Raw genomic sequence first — 24017 nt, 5'->3', positions numbered from 1 at the left:
TGTCAATTGCATGTTTTTAATTTTTCTTGAATTTTCCAAAATATATGCATTGTGTTCTTCTTTGATCTTCAAGTTGTTCTTGATGATTTTCTTTGTTTAATCTTGTGATTTTCTTGTCTTGTGCTTTTTGTTGTTTTTCATATGCATTTTCGAATTCATAGTGTCTAAATATTAAAAATTTCTAAGTTTGGTGTCTTGCATGTATTTCTTTTCCTAAAAATTTTCAAAAATATGTTCTTAATGTTCATCATGATCTTCAAAGTGTTCTTGGTGTTCATCTTGACATTCAAAGTGTTCTTGCATGCATTTATTGTTTTGATCTTAAATTTTTATGTTTTGTTTCATTTTTGTTGTTTAATGAAGAAAGAGAAAAATAACAAAATAATATTTCTTCATTAATTCAAAAATCAAAAATAATATCTTTCCCTTATTTTACTCAGAAATTTTGAAATTTTGGGTTGACTTAGTCAAAAATTTTTAAAATTTAGTTGTTTCTTGTTAGTCAAGTCAAAATTTCAATTTAAAAATTCTATCTTTTTAAATCTTTTTCAAAATCAAATCTTTTTTCATTTTTCTTTCATGTTTTTTGAAAATTCTTCAAAATAAAATTTCAAAATATTTTTCTTAATTTTATTTCATATTTTCGAAATTATTGCTAACATTTAATGTTTTGATTCAAAAATTTCAAGTTTGTTACTTTCCTGTTAAGAAAGGTCCAATCTTTAAATTCTAAAATCATATCTTTAAGTTTCATGTTAGTCAAGTCATCAACTTTAATTTTAAATGCAACTCTCATAATTCCTAAAATTCAAGAAAGTACTCGCTCAAAAGGAATTAGGTATATGTGGCTAAGTATCTGCATTCATTACCGTGTCGTTGGGAGTTATATATTAATATTTTCTTAATAATATATTCATATACACAATTTATGTTTTCTTACTATTTTTTCAGCTCTAAGTTCAATAGCTTTTCCTATATCTACAATGTTGACCAGTTCATAGCCTAAAGCAACCTAAGTTCTGCCAGAAGGTCTGATGGAAAGGAGAAGAAAAAATGAAATTCCTTCATTTAAGACTATAAGTTCTGCTTCTCCAGACTTTTAGCTGGATCAAATTTTACTAAAGCTAAAGCAATCAAAGGTTATTGGATTAATTATTACAAATGGTGGGGCTTTGCAGGTATTACATATTACATTATTCTGAAATTGTTAATTAAAGCCATTGTTGTGGTCTTGTGGATTCTGTGCTTGTTATACTTTAGGACATCTTTGTCTTCTTTTACTTGTGGGTTATTAGTGCCATATATATAGTCAGTAGATTATTTCATCTTTGATTGCTGTATGTAGTACTTAAGAGTGTAGAATCTTGTTTGGCATCATATTGTCTCTTGTGCTTATTGCTGACTTCTATACTTATCATGGACTTAAATACATATACTTTAGCATCACTCTTATACAAACTAAAGAAGTTGGAATAAGTTAATATATGTGCAGTAGCTGGATGTAGTTTTTTTAGTATTTTACCTTTGCTGAAAACCTTCATTGTCAAAGAATCATGTGTGCTTCTATTTTTGTTGAGCTTAAAGCTTCCTACGTACCCACACTTTTTACTCATGATGTCTCAATTGCTTGTCACTTGGTATTTTTTTTTTTTGAGAACTTAATTTTCGGTTATTATAACAACTGTCTCTATATGAATATTTGCCAAGGTTTACTTGCTGGTGATTTGTAACATTATTTAAAAATGAATCCCACCTTTTATGTGCCAACTAATTATTAAATTAATAGTATTTAGTGATCACTGATTAGCACATAATTCGAACTTGGAATGGAAGTGAAAAATGAATTCGAATAAACAAAAAAAGTTTGACTCAGAAGAAAATTCAGCATATTAAAATAATGGTTGTGAATAATTCTTGAGTGTTGCTGTGGATGAATGTTTTCCTTCTTTTGTTGCATATGTACTGCATCATTAAAAGCATTTTTGCTCTGTTCTAACATGTTTATTTCTTTTGCGTGCAGGAAGACATGATGTGATGAAGAAAATATGTTCCATACAAATATCACATGGGATGGATCTTACAATGACCTTAGTTATGTAAATGTAATATTTTGACGTGTTATGTACTTTTTGAGGTATTACATGTAATTGGAAAAATTACACTCTATTTTGATTTGTATTGTTTAGACTAAAAATTAAACATATCTATCTTATAATGAAACTTTTATAATTTAGATTTGTTGAATTTCTTATTTTTAGATTTATTTTGTGATTATTATCATTTTGGGATGTGATTATAATTTTAAAAAATTGAATCTCATAAACAACAATAGGCTATAGTCACCGTTTTAAAAAACCGTGACCATAGATAAGGCTATGGTCACGGTTTTAAGGGGGGGTGACCATAGAGGCTATGGCCACGGCAAAAACCGTGGCCATAGATAAGGCTATGGTCACGATTTTGAGGAGGGGTGACCATAGAGGCTACGGTCACGGTGAAAACCGTGACCATAGATAGGGCTATGGTCACGGTTTTAGGTAGGGTGACCATAGAGTCTATGGTCACGGTGAAAACTGTGACCATAGTGTCTATGGTCACAGTGAAAACTGTGACCATAGATAAGGCTATGGTCACGATATTAAGGAAGGGTGACCATAGAGGCTATGGCCACGGTGAAAACCGTGACCATAGCCTTATCTATGGTCACGGTTTTAAGGAGGGGTGACCATAGAGGCTATGGTCACGGTGAAAACCGTGACCATAGATAAGCCGTGACCATAGAGTAACCTATGGTCACGGTAAAAAACCATGGCCTAAAGTGTCAGATTTTGAAAATTGAAACCGTGACCATAGAAACCGTGATCATAGATAAAAAAACCGTGACCATAGACCTATGGCCACAAGAGAATAGGCCACGGTAAAAAACCGTGACCATAGGTCCAAAACCGTGACCATAGATCTATGGTCACCCTTTTTACTAGCTATGGACACGTTTTTTTACCGTGACCATAGGCCTTTTTTTTGTAGTGAGCCTGGCGTTTAACGCCATAAAAGGTAGCAGAGTTGGCGTTAAATGCTAGAAATGGCACACAGAGGGCGTTTAAATGCCAGAAAGGTGTAGGGATCAGAATTCCTTGACATCTCAGGATCTGTGGGCCCCACAGGATCTCCACCTATCCCACATCTTCTTCTCTCCTCTACACACCTCTCCATAACACTCTTCCCCAAATACCCTTGACCAATCTTATCAATACCTCTTCCCCAAACACCATTCACCTATCAAATCCTACCCTCTTCCCCAGAACATCTTCACCACTCACATCCATCCATCATAAAACCTCACCTATCTCACCATTCAAATTTAAACCATTTCCCTCCCAACCCCTCATACACGACTTCCTTCTCTCTCTTACCCTATAAATACCCCTCCTTACGACCTTCAATTTCACACATCATACACACTTAAACCTCCTTGGCCGAAACCAACCTTCCTCTCCATCTCTAACATTTTTTCTTCTTCTACTCCTTTTTTTCTTCTTTTGCTCGAGGATGAGCAAACCTTTTAAGTTTGGTGTGGGAAAAAGCTCTGCTTTTTGTTTTTCCATAACCATTACTGGCACCTAAGGCCGGAGAAACCTCTAGAAAGAGGAAAGGGAAGGCAATTGCTTCCACCTCCAAGTCATGGGAGATGGAGAGATTCATCTCAAAAGTCCATCAAGACCACTTCTATGAAGTTGTCGCCAAGAAAAGGATGATTCGCGAAGTCCCCTTTATGCTAAAAAAGAGTGGATATCCGGAGATCCGATGTGAGATTCAAAGAAGAGGTTGGGAAGCTCTCACCAACCCAATCCAACAAGTCGGAATCTTAATGGTTCAAGAGTTCTATGCCAATGCGTGGATCACTAAGAACCATGATCAAAGTGTGAACCCGAACTCAAAGAATTGGCTCACAATGTGAGGTTGGCATTTAACTTGCCAATGATGAGAGGAGATCCTCATCCTTTCATTAGAAGGGTCAACTTTGATCAAAGGTTGGACCAAGTCCTCATGGATATCTGTATGGAAGGAGCTCAATGGAAGAGAGACTCCAAAGGCAAGCCGATTCAACTAAGAAGGCTTGACCTCAAACCCGTGGCTAGGGGATGGTTGGAGTTTATCCAATGCTCTATCATTCCTACTAGCAATCGATCTGAAGTTACAGTAGACCGGGCTATCATGATCCATAGTATCATGATTGGAGAGGAAGTAGAAGTTCATGAGATCATACCTCTAGAACTCTACAAGGTGGCAGACAAGCCCTCCACTTTGGCAAGGTTAGCCTTCCCTCATCTCATCTGTAACCTATGCAATTTAGCTGGAATTGTCATAGAGGAAGACATCCTCATTGAAGAGGACAAACCCATCACTAAAAAGAGGATAGATCAAACAAGAGAGCCTACTTATGTACCTCAACAAGAGCATGAGGAAGTTCCTCATCAAGAAATCCCTGAGATACCTCAAGGGATGCACTTTCCTCTACACAACTATTGGGAGCAACTCAACACTTCTTTCGAAGAATTGATTTCCAACATGGGGCAACTAAGGATGGAGCACCAAGAGTACTCCATTATCCTCCATGAAATCAGAGAGGACCAAAGAGCCATGAGAGAGGAGCAACAAAGGCAAGGAAGAGATATTGAGGAGCTAAAGCACTCCATAGGATCTTCAAGAGGAAGAACTAGCCGCCGTCACTAAGGTGGACCCGTTCTTTAATTTTCTTGTTCTTATTTTTCTATTTTTTTATTTCTATGCTTTATGTTTTGTCTATGTTTGTGTCTTCATTACATGATCATTAGTGTTTAGTGTCTATGTCTTAAAGCTATGAATGTCCTATGAATCCTTCACCTTTCTTAAATGAAAAATATTTTCTGAAAAAGAAAAAGAGGTACATGAATTTCAAAATTTATCTTGAAAGTAGCTTAATTATTTTGATGTGGTGGCAATACTTTTTGTTTTCTAAATGAATGCTTGAACAATGCATATTTTTATATTGTTGTTTATGAATGTTAAAATTGTTGCCTCTTGAAAGAATAATGAAAAAGGAGAAATGTCATTGATAATCTGAAAAATCATAAAATTGATTCTTGAAGCAATAAAAAGCAGTGAAAAGCAAAAGCTTGCAAAAAAAATTGGCAAAAAAATTAAAGAAAAAGAAAAAAAAGAAAAAGCAAGCAGAAAAAGCCAATAACCCTTTAAACCAAAAGGTAAGGGTAAAAAGGATCCAAGGCTTTGAGCATTAATGGATAGGAGGGCTTAAAGGAATAAAATCCTGGTCTAAGTGGCTAAACCAAGCTGTCCCTAATCATGTGCTTGTGGCGTGAAGGTGTCAAGTAAAAAGCTTGAGACTGAGTGGTTAAAGTCGTGGTCCAAAGCAAGAAGAGTGTGCTTAAGAGCTCTGGGCACCTCTAACTGGAGACTCTAGCAAAGCTGAGTCACAATCTGAAAAGGTTCACCCAGTTATATGTCTGTGGCATTTATGTATCCGGTGGTAATACTGGAAAACAAAATGCTTAGGGTGACGGCCAAGACTCATAAAGTAGCTGTGTTCAAGAATCAACATACTGAACTAGGAAAATCAATAACACTATCTGAATTCTGAGTTCCCATGGATGCCAATCATTCTGAACTTCAAAGGATAAAGTGAGATGCCAAAACTATTCAGAAGCAAAAGGCTACTAGCGCCACTCATCTAATTAAAACTAATCTTCATTGATAATTTTAGAATTTATTGTATTTTCTCTTCTTTTTATCCTATTTTTTTTTTTAGTTGCTTGGGGACAAGCAAGAATTTAAGTTTGGTGTTGTGATGAGCGGATAATTTATACCCTTTTTTGGCATTATTTTTACATAGTTTTTAGTATGTTTTAGTTACTTTTTATTATATTTTTATTAGTTTTTATGCAAAAATCACACTTCTGGACTTTACTATGAGTTTGTGTGTTTTTTTGTAATTTCAGGTATTTTCTGGTTAAAATTGAGGGACCTGAGCAAAAATCTAATTCAGAGGCTGAGAAAGGACTGCAGATGCAGTTGGATTCTGACCCTCCTGCACTCGAAGTGATTTTTTGGTGCTACAAAAGCGCAATTGGCACGGTTTCAATTGCGTTGGAAAGTAGACATCTTGTGCTTTCCATAAATATATAATAGTCCATACTTTGTCCGAGATTTGATGGCCTAAACTGGCGTTCAAACGCTCACTAGAGACCCTTTTCTAGAGTAAAACGCCGGAACTGGCACCAGAACTGGAGTTAAACGCCCAAACTGGCACCCAAGTTGGTGTTTAACTCCAAGAATGGCCTATGCATGTGAAAGCTTCAATACTCAGGCCAAGCACACACCAAGTGGGCCCCAGAAGTGGATTTCCGCACTTTCTACACTTAGTTACTTATTTTCTGTAATCCTTAGAAACTAGTTTAGTATAAATAGCACTTTTTACTATTGTATTCATATGGTTGGAATAACATTTGGAGGCTAGCCAAACAGCCATGCCTGGACCTTCTTTTCTTATGTATTTTCTACGGTGGAGTTTCTACACCTCATAGATTAACATGCGGAGCTCTGCCGTTCTTCATGAATTAATGCAATTACTATTGTTTTTCTTTCAATTCATGCCTACTTCTTCTCCAAGATATACTCTTGTACTTAATTCAGTTAAGTTAGAATGAAGGGGTGACCCGTGACAATCACCCACTATCTTCGTTACTCGCTTAACCAAGATCCGCGTGCCTGACAACCACAAAGTGGTCTACATGATGTTCAATGTAGTCATTGAATGACAGCCAGAGTATATTCTCTTGGGTCTCTAATACACGGATCGAGTCCATGAGATTAGGATCTTCGTGGTATAGGCTATAACCAATTGGCAGCCATTCCTGAGATCTAGAAAGTCTAAACCTTGTCTGTGGTATTCCGAGTAGGATCTGGGAAGGGATGTCTATGACGAGCTTCAAACTTTCAAATGTTAGGCACAGTGATAGTGTGAAAAAGGATAAGGGTCCTATTCCGATGCTAGTGAGAACCGACAGATGATTAGCCGTGAGGTAGCTGTACCTGGTATTTTTCATTTGAGACGAGAAATCCGACAGTTGATTAGCCGTGCAGAGATCGTACCTGGTATTTTTCATCCGAGTGGATCATACAGCTTGCCATGGAAGGGAGCACGCATGATTGGAAGAAGAGAATAGGAAAGCAGAGGTTCAGAAGCAACAAAGCATCTCCAAACGCTTATCTGAAATTCCCACCAATGAATTACACAAGTATCTTATTTTATTTTATGTTTTATTTATCTTTTAATTATCAAAACCTCATAATCATTTGAATCCGCCTGACTGAGATTTACAAGATGACCATAGCTTGCTTCAAGATGACAAACTCCGTGGGATCGACCCTTACTCACGTTAGGTATTACTTGGACGTCCCGGTGCACTTGCTGGTTAGTTGTGCGGAGTTATGAAAAGTGTGAATCATAATTTCGTGCACCAGTGGTTTATCAATCTCCCCACACTTAAAATTAGCGTGTCCTCATGCTAAGCTCAAGGAGACCAAAAGAATGAATGGGGGAAAGTAGGACTCATGAAATGCGACCTATGTATATGAATGCAACTATATGTTAAGATGTTTCTATCTACTTGGTTAAAAGTAAACAAGTTCTACAAGACAAACATAACTCAGATTTCACTAATTCAAATCACACGATAAAAGACAAGTAAACTTGTAAGAAGATAGCTCATGAAAACAGGAATATAGAATCGAGCATTGAACCCTCACTGGAAGTGTATATGCACTCTAATCGCTCAAGTGTCTATGGTTAATCCACTCTACTCTTCTCTAGTCATGCTTTCTAAAACATGTTCTTCATCTAACCAATCAACAAATATTTAGTGTACAAATGCAAACATCATGAGGTCTTTTTAAGTTTGTAATGGGGCTAAGGTAAGGGTGAGGATATGTGGATGGCCAAGTGAGCTATAATATGAATCTTTGACTAACCTAAGTTCTCACCTAACTTTAAAATCATGCCTAGCTACCCATAATCTCACTTTTGTATATTTCACATACTCATGTATCAAATTTTCTTTAATTTTACCACATATGCATTGATCTTTTATTAAACTTTACATTGGGGTAATTTTGTTCGCTATTTATTTATTTATATTGTAATTTTTTTATGAGCATGAAAGCAAACATAACATATCAATGCATATGGTTTTTCTGGTTTCACATGAGTATGTACTCAAATTCCCAATATTTTTGTTAATAAACTATACTTTTTCATCAACCCAAGTTCCCACAATTCCCCACACTTAGTTGACACACAATCTCTATCTTAAGCTAGCCAAAGATTCAAATGGGATAATTAATTATTTTTCTGCTTAAACCTAGTGATGTGTGATGCAAGGATTTATACCGGTTCAGAATTCTACAAAATAATTCCGTTGTTAGTATAGTCTAAACCAATAGTAAATCCTCAAATCAAATTAAATTTGGTTTTGTCACATGTACAAACCACAATGAAAATTAACCGAAGTATTTAGACTCCGGGTCGTCTCACAAGGAATTGCAATGAAGTGTTTAATTATTGGCTATGAAGGGGGTAAGGGGTTTTAAATTTTATATTTTTGGCAAGAAAGTAAATGAACAATTAACTAATAAAAGAAAGGAAAAGATACTCTTGACTAGACATAGGTAATTGAGATCACCATCCTTGTCTACAAACCAAATATTGATAATTATAAGAGTCCAACTTATTAAGTCTGCTTCCAAAAGCCTTAAGTGCATAATATCTACTCCTAGGCTTGAAGTACGTCAAATAGGCTTGATCACATCAACCCATAAGTCCCAACCTATCTACTAATTAGATTAGTAGTGGGTTGGTGTCAATGAGAATCAAATTGATCACCAAGGGTTCTCAAATTACCAATTTATTGAGACCCAATGACTCAAGGTCCCTCAATTCTCTTAGCCTAGGCCAAGAGCAAAGAAAGCTACTCAAAAACTAGTGTAAACATTTCATCAAACACCTAGTGTGCAAGAAAAGTAAACATCATAAATTCAAGAATTAAAGGAGACCCAAAAATAACATAAGCAAGAAATCAATAATAGCAAGCAAGATCAACATAAAAGAAACATAGAAACATGAAATGGCATTAAAGGAAATTAGATCCAACAATGTTCATCAACATAAAAGAGAACAAAACATGAAATTAACAAGAGAAACTAAGAAGATTAAGACAATAGAACACTAAAATGTAAAGAGAATTAAAATCAAAACAAGAATTGAAAGATGAATTTGAGAGTGATTAACCTAACTTTATCCTAATTTCTATCCTAAATCTAGAAAGAGGAGAAAGCCTCTCTCTCTAGAATTCTATCCTAAAACATGATGAAAACTAAACTATGACTACTTGGTTCATTCCTCCCTCAATCCTTGGGTTCAATAGCAGCAGAAATGAGTTGGATTAGGCCCAAAATGAGCTAGAAATTGCCCCCAATGAGTTGCTTAAAGTGGACCCACGCTGCTCCATCGGCGCGCACGAGTACAGTGCACGTGCGCGTCCCTAGACGTCAAGCAAATATGGAAAATTTTATATCATTTTGAAGCCCCAGATGTTAGCTTTCCAATGCAATTAGAACCGCCTCATTTGGACCTCTATAGCTCAAGTTATGGTCGATTGAGTGCAAAGAGGTCAGACTTGACAGCTTTATGGTTACTTCATTTCTTCATGAGTTCTCCCACTTTACATACTTTTCTCCTCACTTCTTCCATCCAATACTTGCCTTATGAACCTGAAATCACTCAACAAACATATCAAGGTATCGAATGGAATTAAAGTGAGTTAAATTTAGCTATTTTAAGGCCTAAAAAGCATGTTTTCACATTTAAGCACAAATCAAGGGAGAAAACGATGCTATTTCATTGAATAAATGTGAGAAAATGTGATAAAATTCCCCAAATTAAGCACAAGATAAACCACAAAATCCGGGTTTATCAAATCTCCCCACACTTAAACCAAGCATGTCCTCATGCTAAGAATAAAGAAGGACAAGAAAAGGGATATGAACATTTATTCAATACAAAGAAACTATATAAACCTATCTACATGCATGCAACTAAATGCAAAATGCTTCTACCTACTTGGTTAAAAGTAAATCAATTCCCAAGAACACATATGAACAAATAGGGATAAGATCATATGATGATTCATGAATCCTACCAATTTGAATATCAAAATAAAGCACAAATAGACTTGCAAGAAGAAAAGCTCATGAAAGCCGGGAACAAGGAATCGAGCATCGAACCCTCACCGGAAGTGTATCCGCTTTAGTCGCTCAAGTGTATAGGGTCGATCACTCTATTCTCTTCTAATCATGCTTTCCATGATTTGTTTTTCATCTAACAATCAACAATTATTCAATGCAGGCATACATTCATCATGAGGTCTTATTCATAAGTTGTAATGAGGCTAGGGTAAAGGTAGGGATGCATATGGTCAAGTAAGCTTGAAATTTGCATCTTTGATTAGCCTAAGCTCTCACCTAACCTATATAACAACCTATAAAATTCTAATATAGTACCTAGCTATCCATGATTCCCACTTTTTCACATACTCATGCATTCTCTTTAATTCATATTCCATATGCATTGATTTTTATTGAACTTTACTTTGGGGCATTTTGTCCCCTTTTTATTTCTTTTTCTCTTTTTTTTCTTTTTCCATTTTATATATATGTTCTTTTTCTTTTTCTTTATCATTTTTTTCTAAAGTATATACAAACATATCAATGCATATGATTTTATATATGGTGCAGGAATATATACCCAATTCCCAATATTTTTAACAAAAATAGCAATTACACTTTTGCCTCAACCAATGTCCCAAGTTTCCCATACCCAAATGATACACACTCTCATTAGCCTAAGCTAATCAAGGATCTAAATTATGGGACATTTATTATTTTTCACTTAGGGGTAGTGATGTGCTAACATTAAGAACAAAAGGGATTCAATAGGCTCAAAATTGGCTAACAATGGCTGATGAAAGGTAGGCTATTTGGGTAAGTGAGCTAAATGAAATGATGGCCTCAATCATATAAATGCATGTATACATGGAATAATGGACATAAAGAATCAAACAAATCAAAGATTACAATCATAGAAAGAGAACAATACACACAAGAATGGAAAATAAGTGGTTATAAGATGCAACCACACATTTGGGCTCAAAACTCACATGCTTGTGTTCTTAGCTCAAAAATCATGTTCTAAAATAAATTCTTCAAGCAAGTTCAACAAAAAAAAATTTTTCGAATTGGTAGGGTTCCCTAAAAATAATTTTTCTTGGAAAAGAAATCATCACCCTAACCAAGTAGTCCTAACATAAAAAAAAATGGTGAAATATGTACAAATTCTAACTAACATGCAACATATCATGCAATGTAACAACTAGCTAACCAAAGAAAATTAAGAATTGGTGTTGAAAAAGGAAGTTGTTACCCATGGAGATCGGTCGGACGACCTCCCCACACTTAAAAATTTGCACCGTCCTTGGTGCATGCAAAGAAGATCAAGGTGGACGGGTAGCTACAATTGATGAGCTCCTTCAAGAGGTTGTGCGGGTGAGCTTGTTTTTGCCCCATTTAGAAGCTTTTCCATTCCTTCCCTTCTTGGTGGCCAACCTAAAAGAAAAGAAAAAGAAAGAAAATTAAGCCCATTACAAAGATATCAAACCAAATAGAACATAGGCAGGGGTGAATGCCAAATAAGAGTAAGGTTCTCAATACATGTTAGCTACGCATGTAGGTAAGAGAGCAATATAGGCAAAGGGCATATCAACTAATACTTGATGCAAGAGGAAATCCAAAGCATAGGTGAATAACATAAAGAGCATGTTACATCAAGCTTAATCAACAATTGACACAAACAAGATTAGTAATAAGCATGAGAGCATTTGGTCCCATCCTAACTCAATGATGATAATGTATAAAAACAAGGGATCATGAGTTAGGAAAGACTAAAGCACTAATCTTGTGTGTAGAGCAAATATTACAATTAATGTCAAACAAGTCACAAAGCACCAAGATTAACCAAGAAATTCTCAACAATTGAATATGAGAATTCAACACCATTATTAAAATAAGAACTTAGAAAAGAAAACAAGAACAAGTTATAAAAACAAAATTAAAATGCAATGGGCGATAGTATGCAAATGCAACATATAGAAGAAAATGAAAATAAGAAAAGTAAAAAGTGGACTTTTGAAAAGAAAAGAAGAAGGGAAAAAAAGTAAGAAAGGAAGAAAGAAGGAGAAATAAAGAGGAAGAAACTAGGAGGAAAAGAAGAGAAGAAGGGAGAAAGAAAACAGGGCAGTACATGGGAAAAACAGGGCCCGGAGGGCGACACGTACGCATCACGCACGCGTGCGCGTGGGTGGGCAGGCGAGACAGGCGACGCGGACGCGCATAGCACGCATACGCGTGGATGTGAAGATGGCGGCCGACGCGTACGCGTCATGCACGCTCGCACGTGGGTCGCAGGCATAGAATAGGCACCAACTGGGCCTAACTCTCTAGTTTTTGTACCAAGAGTGTGGGATGCACCACCGACGCGCGCGCGCACAGCACGCTTGCACGCAGATACCCTTTTTTTTAAAGAACAGGACACTCTCCTAATCTACAAACATTCTAAAACAAACAAGAATAAAATTTAACAAAAATTTCTTTTTAGTTTTTTTGAAAAATTTTCAAATACAAGGCAAACAAAACTTACACTACAAGCAAAACATAATTCAACAACAACTAACCTACAACTAAAGGCACAAATCTAATCAAACAAACTAATAACAAAACACTAAAACAAAAGTATGCAATGAATAAAACTACCTAACAATGGCAACTCTAATCACTTATTAACCAAATCTAAAAGAGAGTGGAAAGATTTTACCATGGTGGGGTGTCTCCCACCTAGCACTTTTGTTTATTGTCCTTAAGTTGGACTTATAGGGAGCTCCTTTTAAGGTGGCTTGTGCTTGACGAAGCTATCCTTGAACATCCACCAATGCTTGAATCTCCAATAAGCTTTAGTCTTCAAAGAAGATAACTCCAAGCCTTGATGGAGTTCCACACAAGCCATGGGCTCCCAAATTTGATTCTCCTTATGCGATCTGGGATCCCACACTTTGTTTTGACACCCATCTTCAAATTGATCATCATGATTCCAATTGGGTGGCATGACCTTAGAATTCTCAATTAAGCATCCAAACATTCTCATAGACCCATGGAATTTGGTTCTACACCAACCATTGCTATTCAACTTCGAGCATGAAACCATCATGAACCTAGAGTGATGTTTACAACCACTACACAACTCTCTCCTACTCTTAACTCCACAAAGAGCTCTAAGTTGACCATCATTTTCAATCAAACTATATTCAAGTGAGAAGGTAAAGCTTAGGGATAAGGATTTTACCCACTTGAATGTTGTGTAGGATGGTGACTTAGGAAGGGAAACCTCCCTACACTTAGCCAATGTGAGATCCATTCCCTTGTGCTCTTTCTTTGCATCTTCCACCTCTTTGCAAGCTTCTTCAATTTCAATTCCTTGCTCACCAACTTCTCCTATACACCCTTCATTGCTCAAACCATGTGTCAGAGGTTGTGCACGGTCCTCCTTGTCATCAATTTCATAGCATAATGAGGGAGATTCATCAATTTCAAAAGACTCATTAGTTGGTTTGGAATCATCTTCAATGATGGATCTTGCTTCTTGCTCAACCTCCTCCTCTTGGTGGCTTCTTTCTAATCCAATCTCTTCTTCATTGCTTACCAAAGGTATGGGAGGTGAGGTATCTTCTTTCTTACCCTCTATGTCAAACCCAATTGGAGAGGATTCAATTGTACATAAGAATTCTTCAATTATTGAATCCATCTCTTAATCAACCTCTTCAAAGGCTTCAACCATTTTTTCTGGCTCAATTATCTCGACTTCCTCCCCTTGTGGAAGTCCTTGTTTCACCCCTTCTTCTACACCTTGAAGCTCTAAACTCACTCCCTCACTATGCTCCTTGATTGCTTCTCCACATTCAACAATGGGAGTTCCTTGATCGCATAGGCTTAGGCGGGAAGAGACCATATTGCTAACGGCTTCCGCTAGGGTAGCCATCTTGGCTTCTAGCTCCTTAAACTCCTTTTGGTTCTCTTCTTTCCTTCGAATGTAAGAACTAACACATTCTTGGAGAGGATCATCCATTGGAGGTGGTGTGGAAAAAGAAGGTTCATTGTTTGGGAAGGAGGTTTCATAATTAGAAGTTGGTTCATCTTGGAAAGGGTATGGAGATGTCGTATATTGAGGTGGTTCTTGAGAGTAATTGTGTTGGAATGGTAGTGGTTCCATGTATGGTTCATACGGTTCATAAGGTGGTTGGTATGGTGGATAATGATTAGGGTCATAATAAGGTGTTTGGTAGTAGGGGGCTTGTGAGTAAGGTGGTTCAAAGTCATGTTGAGGCAATGGTTCATAGGCATGTGGTGGTGGTTGTTGACAATCACAATAAGGGTCACTACATCTATTAGATTGATATGCATTAGGATTAGAATTATACTTATAAGAATCCGGAGGTTGTTGTTGCCAAGAAGGTTGATCAATCCCTTGAGGCTCCTCCCATCTTTTTTTGTTCCATCCTTGATACACATCCTCATTGTAGCTCCCATTTCCTACAACATAATTTGAACCAAACTCATAGCCAAAGTGAGGATGAGAATTCATAATAGCAAAAGAGAATAAAAACAAGTACTAATAAGAACTAATAAAAACTAACTCCTAAAGCAATCAAAACTAACAAAGAAGCCTATTAACATGTATAAAATAGCCAATAACAAAGCACCATTGCAACTCCCCGGCAACGGCGCCATTAATTTGATCCAAGGATTTATACCGGTTCAGAATTCCACAAAATAATTCCGTTGTTAGTATAGGCCAAACCAATAGTCAATCCTCAAATCAAATTAAATTTGGTTTTGTCACATGTACAAACCCCAATGAAAATTAACCGAAGTATTTAGACTCTGGGTCATCTCACAAGAAATTGTAATGAAGTGTTTAATTATTGGCTATGAAGGGGTAAGGGATTTTAAATTTTATATTTTTGGCAAGAAATTAAATGGCAAGAAAGTAAATGAACCTAATAAAAGAAAGGAAAAGATACTCTTGGCTAGACATAGGTAATTGAGATCATCATCCTTGTCTACAAACCAAATATTGATAATTATGAGAGTCCAACCTATTAAGTCTACTTCCAAAAGCTTTAAGTATGTAATATCTACTCCTAGGCTTAAAGTACGTCAAATAGGCTTGATCACATCAACCCATAAGTCCCAACCTATCTACTAATTAGATTAGTAGTGGGTTGGTGTCAATGAGTATGAAATTGATCACCAAGGGTTCTCAAATCACCAATTCATTGAGACCCAATGACTCAAGGTCACTCAATTCCCTTAGCCTAGGCCAAGAGCAAAGAAAGCTATCCAAAAACTAGTGTAAACATTTTATCAAACACCTAGTGTGCAAGAAAAGTAAACATCATAAATGCAAGAATTAAAGGAGACCCATAACTAACATAAGCAAGAAATCAATAATAGCAAGCAAGATCAACATAAAAGAAACATAGAAACATGAAATGGCATTAAAAGGAAATTAGATCCAACAATGTTCATCAACATAAAAGAGAACAAAACATGAAATTAACAAGAGAAACTAAGAAGATTAAGACAATAGAACACTAAAATGTAAAGAGAATTAAAATCAAAACAAGAATTGGAAGGTGAATTTGAGAGTGATTAACCTAACTTTATCCTACTTTCTATCCTAAATCTAGAGAGAGGAGAGAGCCTCTCTCTCTAGAATTCTATCCTAAAACATGATGGAAACTAAACTATGACTACTTGGTTCATTCTCCCCTCAATCCTTGGGTTCAATAGCATCAGAAATGAGTTGGATTGGGCCCAAAATGAGCTAGAAATCGCCCCCAACGAGTTGCTTAAAGTGGACCCACGCTGCTCCATCAGAGTGCACACGTACAGTGCGCGTGCGTGTCCCTAGACGTCAGAAAACTATGGCAAATTTTATATCATTTTGGAGCCCCTGATGTTATCTTTCCAACGCAACTAGAACCGCCTCATTTGGACCTCTGTAGCTCAAGTTATGGTCGATTGAGTGCGAAGAGGTCAGACTTGATAGCTTTACGGTTCCTTCATTTCTTCATGAGTTCTCCCACTTTGCATGCTTTTCTCCTCACTTCTTCCATCCAATACTTGCCTTATGAACCTGAAATCACTCAACAAATATATCAAGGCATTGAATGGAATTAAAGTGATTTAAATTCAGCTATTTTAAGGCCTAAAAAGCATGTTTTCACATTTAAGCACAAATCAAGGGAGAATTGCAAAACCATGCTATTTCATTGAATAAATATGGGAAATGGTGATAAAATCCCCTAAATTAAGCACAAGATAAACCAAAAAATTGGAGTTTATCAATGCAATAAAATACAAAACAAATGGGAATTAAAAGGCTAAAACTGGCAAACAAGGTTAATTGAAGTGGTAGGCCATTTGGGATAAGTGAGCTAATAACAAATGATGGCCTCAATCATATGCGTGCATGCGAATACACTAAACAATGGACATATAGAATGGAATAAACTATAGATTGCAATCATAGAGAAGAAAACACACCAGAATACAATATTATGGTTAAATAATGTAACCATATAATTAAGCTCAAGATCTCACAGGTTGTGTGTTCTTAGCTATAAACCATGTTCCAAATTACAATCTTCAAACAAGTTTAACACAAATTTCCAATTTAAATTAGTGGAATACTATAAAATAGGGTCTTGAAAAGAAACTCATTACTTCAACTAAGCAAAACATACATGCAAGCATTTATTATCATGCAATCTATCCTATCTAACAAAAGAAAAACTAAAATGTTGGTGTTAAGAGAGAGAGAGATTACCTCCAGAAGTCAGGGACTGACCTCCCCACACTTAAGACTTGGCACGGTCCTCCGTGCCATTAGTAAGGAGCAAGGTAGGGATGGAAGCATCGCCTCCGCTATCTGGCTCGCCATGGCTCCCTGTGCTACTAGGTGAAGGGGAGTCCGGGGTGTCTTTCTGTTCCGGAGGTGGGTGAGTACCAACAATGAGCTCCTTCAGATAGTTGTATCAGCGCTTGTTGCGGTGCTCCATTCGCTCCGTCCGCCGGTCTTGCCGGTCAAACCTCTGAAGGATCTGAAGGAACATCTGATGGGTGGATGGTGCTTGTGGCGTAGATAATGGTAGAGTAGAAGAAGGAGGAGTGTCCAAAGATGGGCCTGGAGGCCGGCTCGCAGAGGGAAATGGGGGTCTTATGTACTTCCCATTCAGGACATACTGATCAGCCCTAGGGATCATGACCTTTGTGTCTCCAGCCCGAGAGGAAACACCTGCGGCAGAGACTAAATCTAAAACCAATGTAGGAAAGGTAGGTTACCCGCAATCTGTACGTGTCCCATTGCCTGCCGGATGAGTCGGGGCAGGTTGAGAGGCTGTTCTGTCAGGAGGCACCAGATGAGAACAGCCATGTCCGCTGTGAATGTGGACTCATGAGTGCTCAGAAAGATATAGTGGGACATAATCTATGCCCACACGCGAGCCTCCAAAGTAAGTGATTAGGCTGAGATGCTCTTGATATTGACCGGTGTTGCCCATAGATCCAGGTGCTGCTAGGTTGGGCTATAACTCCAAGGACGTTATCCCAGTCGAACTGATATATCAGGCGCTTAATAGAGGTCTCTTGATATGCATCCAATCCCTTTGGGCTAGGTGGAAGATCCAGTGCTCTCTAGATGGCACTCTCAGAGACAGGGACTTGCTGCTAACAAACATAGACAGTCTGCAGGGTAGGTGGTGCACGAAATTGTGATTACACTTTTCACAACTCCGCACAACTAATCAGCAAGTGCACTGGGTCGTCCAAGTAATACCTTACGTGAGTAAGGGTCGATCCCACGGAGATTGTCGACTTGAAGCAAGCTATGGTTATTTTGAAAATCTTAGTCAGGAGATTAATGATAAAAGTGATTGTATTTATGAAAAATAAATAACATGAAATAAATAGTACTTGTGATTCAGTAATGAGAAACAGGCTGAGGCTCCGGAGATGCTCCGTCATCTGAATCTCTACTTTCCTACTGTCTTCTTCTCCAAACACGCATGGCTTCCTTCAATGGCAAGCATTATGTTCTTCTCAGATGAAAAATACCAGGTACGATCTCTGTACGGCTAATCAACTGTCAGATTTCTCGTCTCGGATGAAAAATACCATGTACAGCTACCGCACGGCTAATCATCTGTCGGTTCCCACTAGCGTCGGAATAGGACCCTTGTCCTTTTGCACACTGCCACTGCGCTCAACATTCGCAGGTTTGAAGCTCGTCACAGTCATCCCTTCCCAGATCCTACTCAGAATACCACAGACAAGGTTTAGACTTTTCGGATCCCAGGAATGCTGCCAATTGGTTCTAGCCTATACCACAAAGGTTCTAACCTCCGGACTCGGTCAGTGGATCAGAAACCCAAGAGATACGTACTCAAGCTGTCACCCAATGACTACGTTGAGCTCAGATAGAACGGAGTGGTTTTCAGGCACGCATTCATAGGGTTGAGGATAATGATGAGTGTCACGGATCATCATATTATCCATATTGAAGTACGAGTGAGTATTTTAGAATAGAATCAAGCGTGATTGAATAGAAAACAGTAGTAATTGCATTAATCCATTGAAACACAGCAGAGCTCCTCACCCCCACCTATGGGGTTTTGAGACTCATGCCGTCAAAGTTACAATATGAAGTGTAAAAATGTCATAAGGTACAAAATGAATCTCTAAAAGTAGTTTTTATACTAGACTAGTAACTTAGGTTTACAGAAAATAAGTAACTAAGTGCAGATAGTGCAAAAATCCACTTTCGGGACCCACTTGATGCGTGCCTGTATTGAGCTTGCAAGATTTCACGTTCATATACCCAAAGCTGGCGTTAAACACTACCCTGGGTGCCAGAATGGGCGTTTAACGCCGAAAAAAGTACCAGTTCTGGCGTTTTACGCCAGACAGTTTTAGGCTGACTTTGAACGCCAGTTTGGGCCATCAAATCTCGGGCAAAGTATGGACTATTATATATTGCTGAAAAGCCCAATTGGGCTTCTGTAGCTCCAAAAAATCTACTTCGAGTGCAGGAGGGTCAGAATCCAACAGCATCTGTAGTCCTTTTTCAGCCTCTGAATCAGATTTTTGCTCAGGTCCCTCAATTTCAGCCAAAAAATACCTGAAATTATAAAAAAACATACAAACTCATAGTAAAGTCTAGAAATGTAATTTTTGAATAAAAACTAATAAAAATATAACAAAAAGTGATTAAATCATACTAAATACTTTGTAAAAACAATGCCAAAAAGGGTATAAATTATCCGCTCATCACAATACCAAACTTAAATTGTTGCTTGTCCCCAAGCAACCAAAAACAAAATATCAATGAAGCTCATTTCCAAATAGATGAGCGGAGCTAGTGGCTTTCTGCTTCTGAACAGTTTTGGCATCTCACTTTATCCTTTGAAGTTCAGAATGATTGGCATCTATAGGAACTCAGAATTCAGATAGTATTATTGATTCTCCTATTTCAGTATGTTGATTCTTGAACACAGCTACTTTATGTGTCTTGGCCGTGACCCTAAGCATTTTGTTTTCCAGTATTACCACCGGATACATAAATGCCACAGACACATAACTGGGTGAACCTTTTCAGATTGTGATTCAGCTTTGCTAAAGTCCCCAGTTAGAGGTGCCCAGAGCTCTTAAGCACACTCTTTTTGCTTTGGACCACGACTTTAACCGCTCAGTCTCAAGCTTTTCACTTGATACCTTCACGCCACAGGCACATGGTTAGGGACAGCTTGGTTTAGCCGCTTAGGCCAGGATTTTATTCCTTTAGGCCCTCCTATCCATTAATGCTCAAAGCCTTGGATCCTTTTTCCCTTGCCTTTTGGTTTAAAGGGTTATTGGCTCTTTCTACCTGCTTTTTCTTTTTCTTTCTTCTCTTCTCCTTTTTTTTTTCCGCAAGCTTTTGTTCTTCACTACTTTTTCTTGCTTCAAGAATTAATTTTATGATTTTTTAGATTATCAATAATATTTCTCCTTTTTCATTATTCTTTCAAGAGCCAACAGTTTTAACATTTATGAACAACAATATCAAAAATATGCACTGTTTAAGCATTCATTCAGAAAACAAAAAGTATTGCCACCACATCAAAATAATTAGATTATTTTCAAGATGTAATTCAAAATTCATGTACTTCTTTCTCTTTTTTTTAGAAAATATTTTTTATTTAAGGATTATGAAGGATTCATAGGACATTCATAGCTTTAATACATAGATTCTAAACTTTATTGATCATGAAATAAAAATAAGATATAAAATAAACATAAAAGCAAACAAATAATAATAAAAAAAAAGGAAATTAAAGACATAAAAATAAATGACTCTAATACTAATACTTATGTGACTCTTAAAATAGGTTTCTAATAATAAAAGTTATCATAGAGTTAGGACTCAAAAACCTTGACTTTGAGGGGTAGGTGCTCCTTTAATTTGTGGGACATCCAACTCTTCAAGGGACAGCTTCTGGCGCTTTAGTTTCTGTAGCTCATGCACTTGCTTCTCTTGTTCTCTGAGCAGTTTGCAGAGCATGCTGTTCTGATTCTGCTGCTCTTCTTTGAGTTGATCTATAGATTCTTGCATCTTGTTGACAGATGCTTCTAAGCGGGCCCAATAGTCAAATTGAGGAATTTTTGGGAGGAGCTCATGCGCCCTCCTCTTGATGAGGTTGCCTTGAACTTGAGGTCCATCTATTACCCTTTTGGTGATTGGGTATTCAACTGGGATATACTCATCCACACCTATCTGTACTCCCGCATCTTTACATAAGAGACTGATCAAGCTTGGGTAAGCCAATTTGGCCTCAGTGGGTTCCTTGTTTGCAAATAAGTAAATTTCATAAGGAATTAATTGATGAACCTCCACTTCTTTTCCCAGCATAATACAGTGGATTATCACTGCTCTTTTGACAGTGACTTCAGAGCAGTTACTGGTAGGAAGTATAGATTGCCCAATGAAATCCAACTAGCCCCTAGCAACTGGCTTGAGGTCTCCTCTCTTCAGTTGCTTTGGGATACCTTTTGAATTGGTTATCCACTTGGTTCCAGGGAGGCAAATGTCCTCTAGAACTTGATCCAACTTTTTATCTTTAGTCATTCTCCTATTAAAAGATTCTAGATCATCCTGTAGTTGAGAAAGTTTGAGGACTTCTCTCACTTTGTCAAGATGGAAGTAGATAATCTTCCCTCTGACCATGGTTCAAAAAGTACGGAAGGCAGTTCCCTCCATTCTTTGCTTATCTGTTAGCCACAGATTTGGATAGAATTCCTGGATCATGTTTCTTCCTACATTTATCTCAGGATTAGCCAGGATTTCCTAGCCTCTGTTTTAAATCTACTCTTGGATCTCCGGATACTCGTCTTCTTTCAGATCGAACTTGACAAAAGATATAGGAGGGAGGGAATTGTTTCAAAATTTTAGAAAAAGATATGATTGATAAAAGATAACCATGAAATGAAAAAGATGAGATTCTTTTCAAAAATTTAAAAGATTGGAAAAGATATGAGGAAGTTAAATCTAAATTTTTTTTATGCATCTAAGAAATAAAAGATGATATGAATGAGTTAAAAAGATTTGAAAAGAAATTGGAAATATGAATGAGGTTTTGAAAAGGAATTGAAAAGAATTGAAAGAGAATCAAGAAAAATTTATAATTTTTATAATTTTTTGTGAATGGACATTAAAAAATGAATGTTTGTAATGTTTGGATGCAGAAAATTTTGATTTAAAACATGAAAATTCGAAAAAATTTGAATTGAAATGAAATTACCTCTCCCCTAGCTGTTCTGGCGTTAAACGCCCAGAATGATAGCCATTCTGGCGTTTAACGCCCATCTGGTGGCCATTTTGGGCGTTTAATGCCCAGCCAGATACCCTGGCTGGCGTTAAACGCCATAAATCCTTTCTCACTAGGTGTTTTTCTGAACACCCAGGATGCTGCTGTTTCTGGCGTTAAACACCCAGAATGTTGCCCATTCTGGCATTTAACGCCCAATTTGCCTCTTTACTGGCATTTTAACGTGATAGTTTAGGCTCGTGGGTTATGTCGGTAAAGAGTTTCTCGGTAAAGTCGCGTTGCAAGTATAGCTCTACCAACAACAATCCTCGAGTATCAAATTTAGAAAGGGATTTGATTGTCACAAGTTCAACCCCAATAGAAATAACTGAAGTATTCAAACCTCGGGTCGTCTCACAAGGAATGGGCAAACATGTGCTTCAACATTGGTGAGAAATCTGGGGTTGTGAGTCATGAGCAAGAGATTAAACTATGAACCTTAACAAGCAAGTAATCTTAAAATGCAAGAAATCAATTCAGTTGAATAAGCAAGATGTAAATAATTCCAAACTAACAAAATAACATCCAATAAGATTCTATTCCAAACTAACAAGTAACTATAACTAAGACAAGTAATCAAGAATTTTGGGTTTTCAAATATGAATGACAAAAGCAACTCTTGGCTAGGCATGGGAATTGGGGTCACCATCCTTGTCTAATAACCATATCTTAACAATTATGAGGAACCAAACTCATTAAGTCTACTTCTATACTTGAAGTACGTTAAATGGTTTGGTCAACATCAACCCATAAGTTCTAACCTCACTACTAATTGACTTAGTAGTAGGTTAGTGTCAATGGCCTTCAAATTGACCACTAAGGGTTCCCAAATCATCAAATCCTTTAGACCCAATGACTCAAGTTTACCCAATTCCCTTAGCCTAGGCCAAGAGTAAAGAGAACTACTCCATAATCAAAGTAAACAATTCATCAAACACATGGTAAGCATTATCAAAAGACATGTTCAAATTGCAATTAAATTGAAATTAACAAGTACCCACTAACAATTATCAACATACAATCACTCAAACAACACAATTAATCATAGAAATCATCAATGTAACATCAACAAATCAAGATTCACAACATTCATGAAATGGGTATAAAATGATAGTTGACAAGAATTCATAAAACTAACACAAGATCTAAGCAAAATTATACTAAGGAATTCAAATTAAGCAATCAAAACTAGTAATTAACAAGATCCAATTTAGAATTCAACAAGGGAAGATTAAATTAAAGCTAGATCTAGAGAGGAACAAGAGTTTCTCTCTCTAGAACAGCAAAGAACCAAAAACTAGCTAAAAATTTAGTCTAGTGTAAAATGAATGATCCCTCCCTTTCCCCCTAGCATCCTTGGGTCTTTTCCATGCAGAAACAGCTTTAATTTGGGCCTGATGAGCCTCAGAAATCGCCAGGCATGATTTCCTTTAATGAGGTCACGTGCAGCTTTCCGCGCGTGCGCGTGATGAGCGGATAATTTATACGCTTTTTGGCATTGTTTTTAGTATGTTTTTAGTACAATCTAGTTACTTTTAGGGATGTTTTCATTAGTTTTTATGTTAAATTCACATTTCTGGACTTTACTATGAGTTTGTGTGTTTTTCTGTGATTTCAGGTATTTTCTGGCTGAAATTGAGGGACTTGAGCAAAAATCAGATTCAGAGGTTGAAGAAGGACTGCTGATGCTGTTGGATTCTAACCTCCCTGCACTCAAAGTAGATTTTCTGGAGCTACAGAACTTTAAATGGCGCTCTTCCAATTGCGTTGGAAAGTAGACATCTAGGGCTTTCCAGCAATATATAATAGTCCATACTTTGGCCAAGAATAGACGACGTAAGCTGGCGTTCAACGCCAGCTTTCTGCCCAAATCTGGCGTCCAGCGCCAGAAAAGGA

At 37.1% G+C, this 24017-nt stretch overlaps 1 long non-coding RNA gene across 2 annotated transcripts; it reads left to right on the top strand.

Moving 5' to 3' along the window:
• On the top strand, positions 768–2165 carry LOC110267655. 2 transcript variants are annotated; one of them, XR_002355510.1, is made up of 3 exons: positions 768–838; positions 952–1178; positions 2025–2165. It is a non-coding gene; the product is annotated as an uncharacterized LOC110267655 (long non-coding RNA). The 2 variants fall into 2 exon arrangements; XR_002355509.1 differs by lacking the exon at positions 768–838 and having other exon boundaries at positions 890–1178.

This window comes from Arachis ipaensis, chromosome B10, assembly GCF_000816755.2.
Source record: "Arachis ipaensis cultivar K30076 chromosome B10, Araip1.1, whole genome shotgun sequence".
Taxonomy (NCBI): Eukaryota; Viridiplantae; Streptophyta; class Magnoliopsida; order Fabales; family Fabaceae; genus Arachis; species Arachis ipaensis.
Note: the sequence above shows the minus strand (reverse complement) of the source record. Positions and strands in the feature narration are given on the sequence as shown.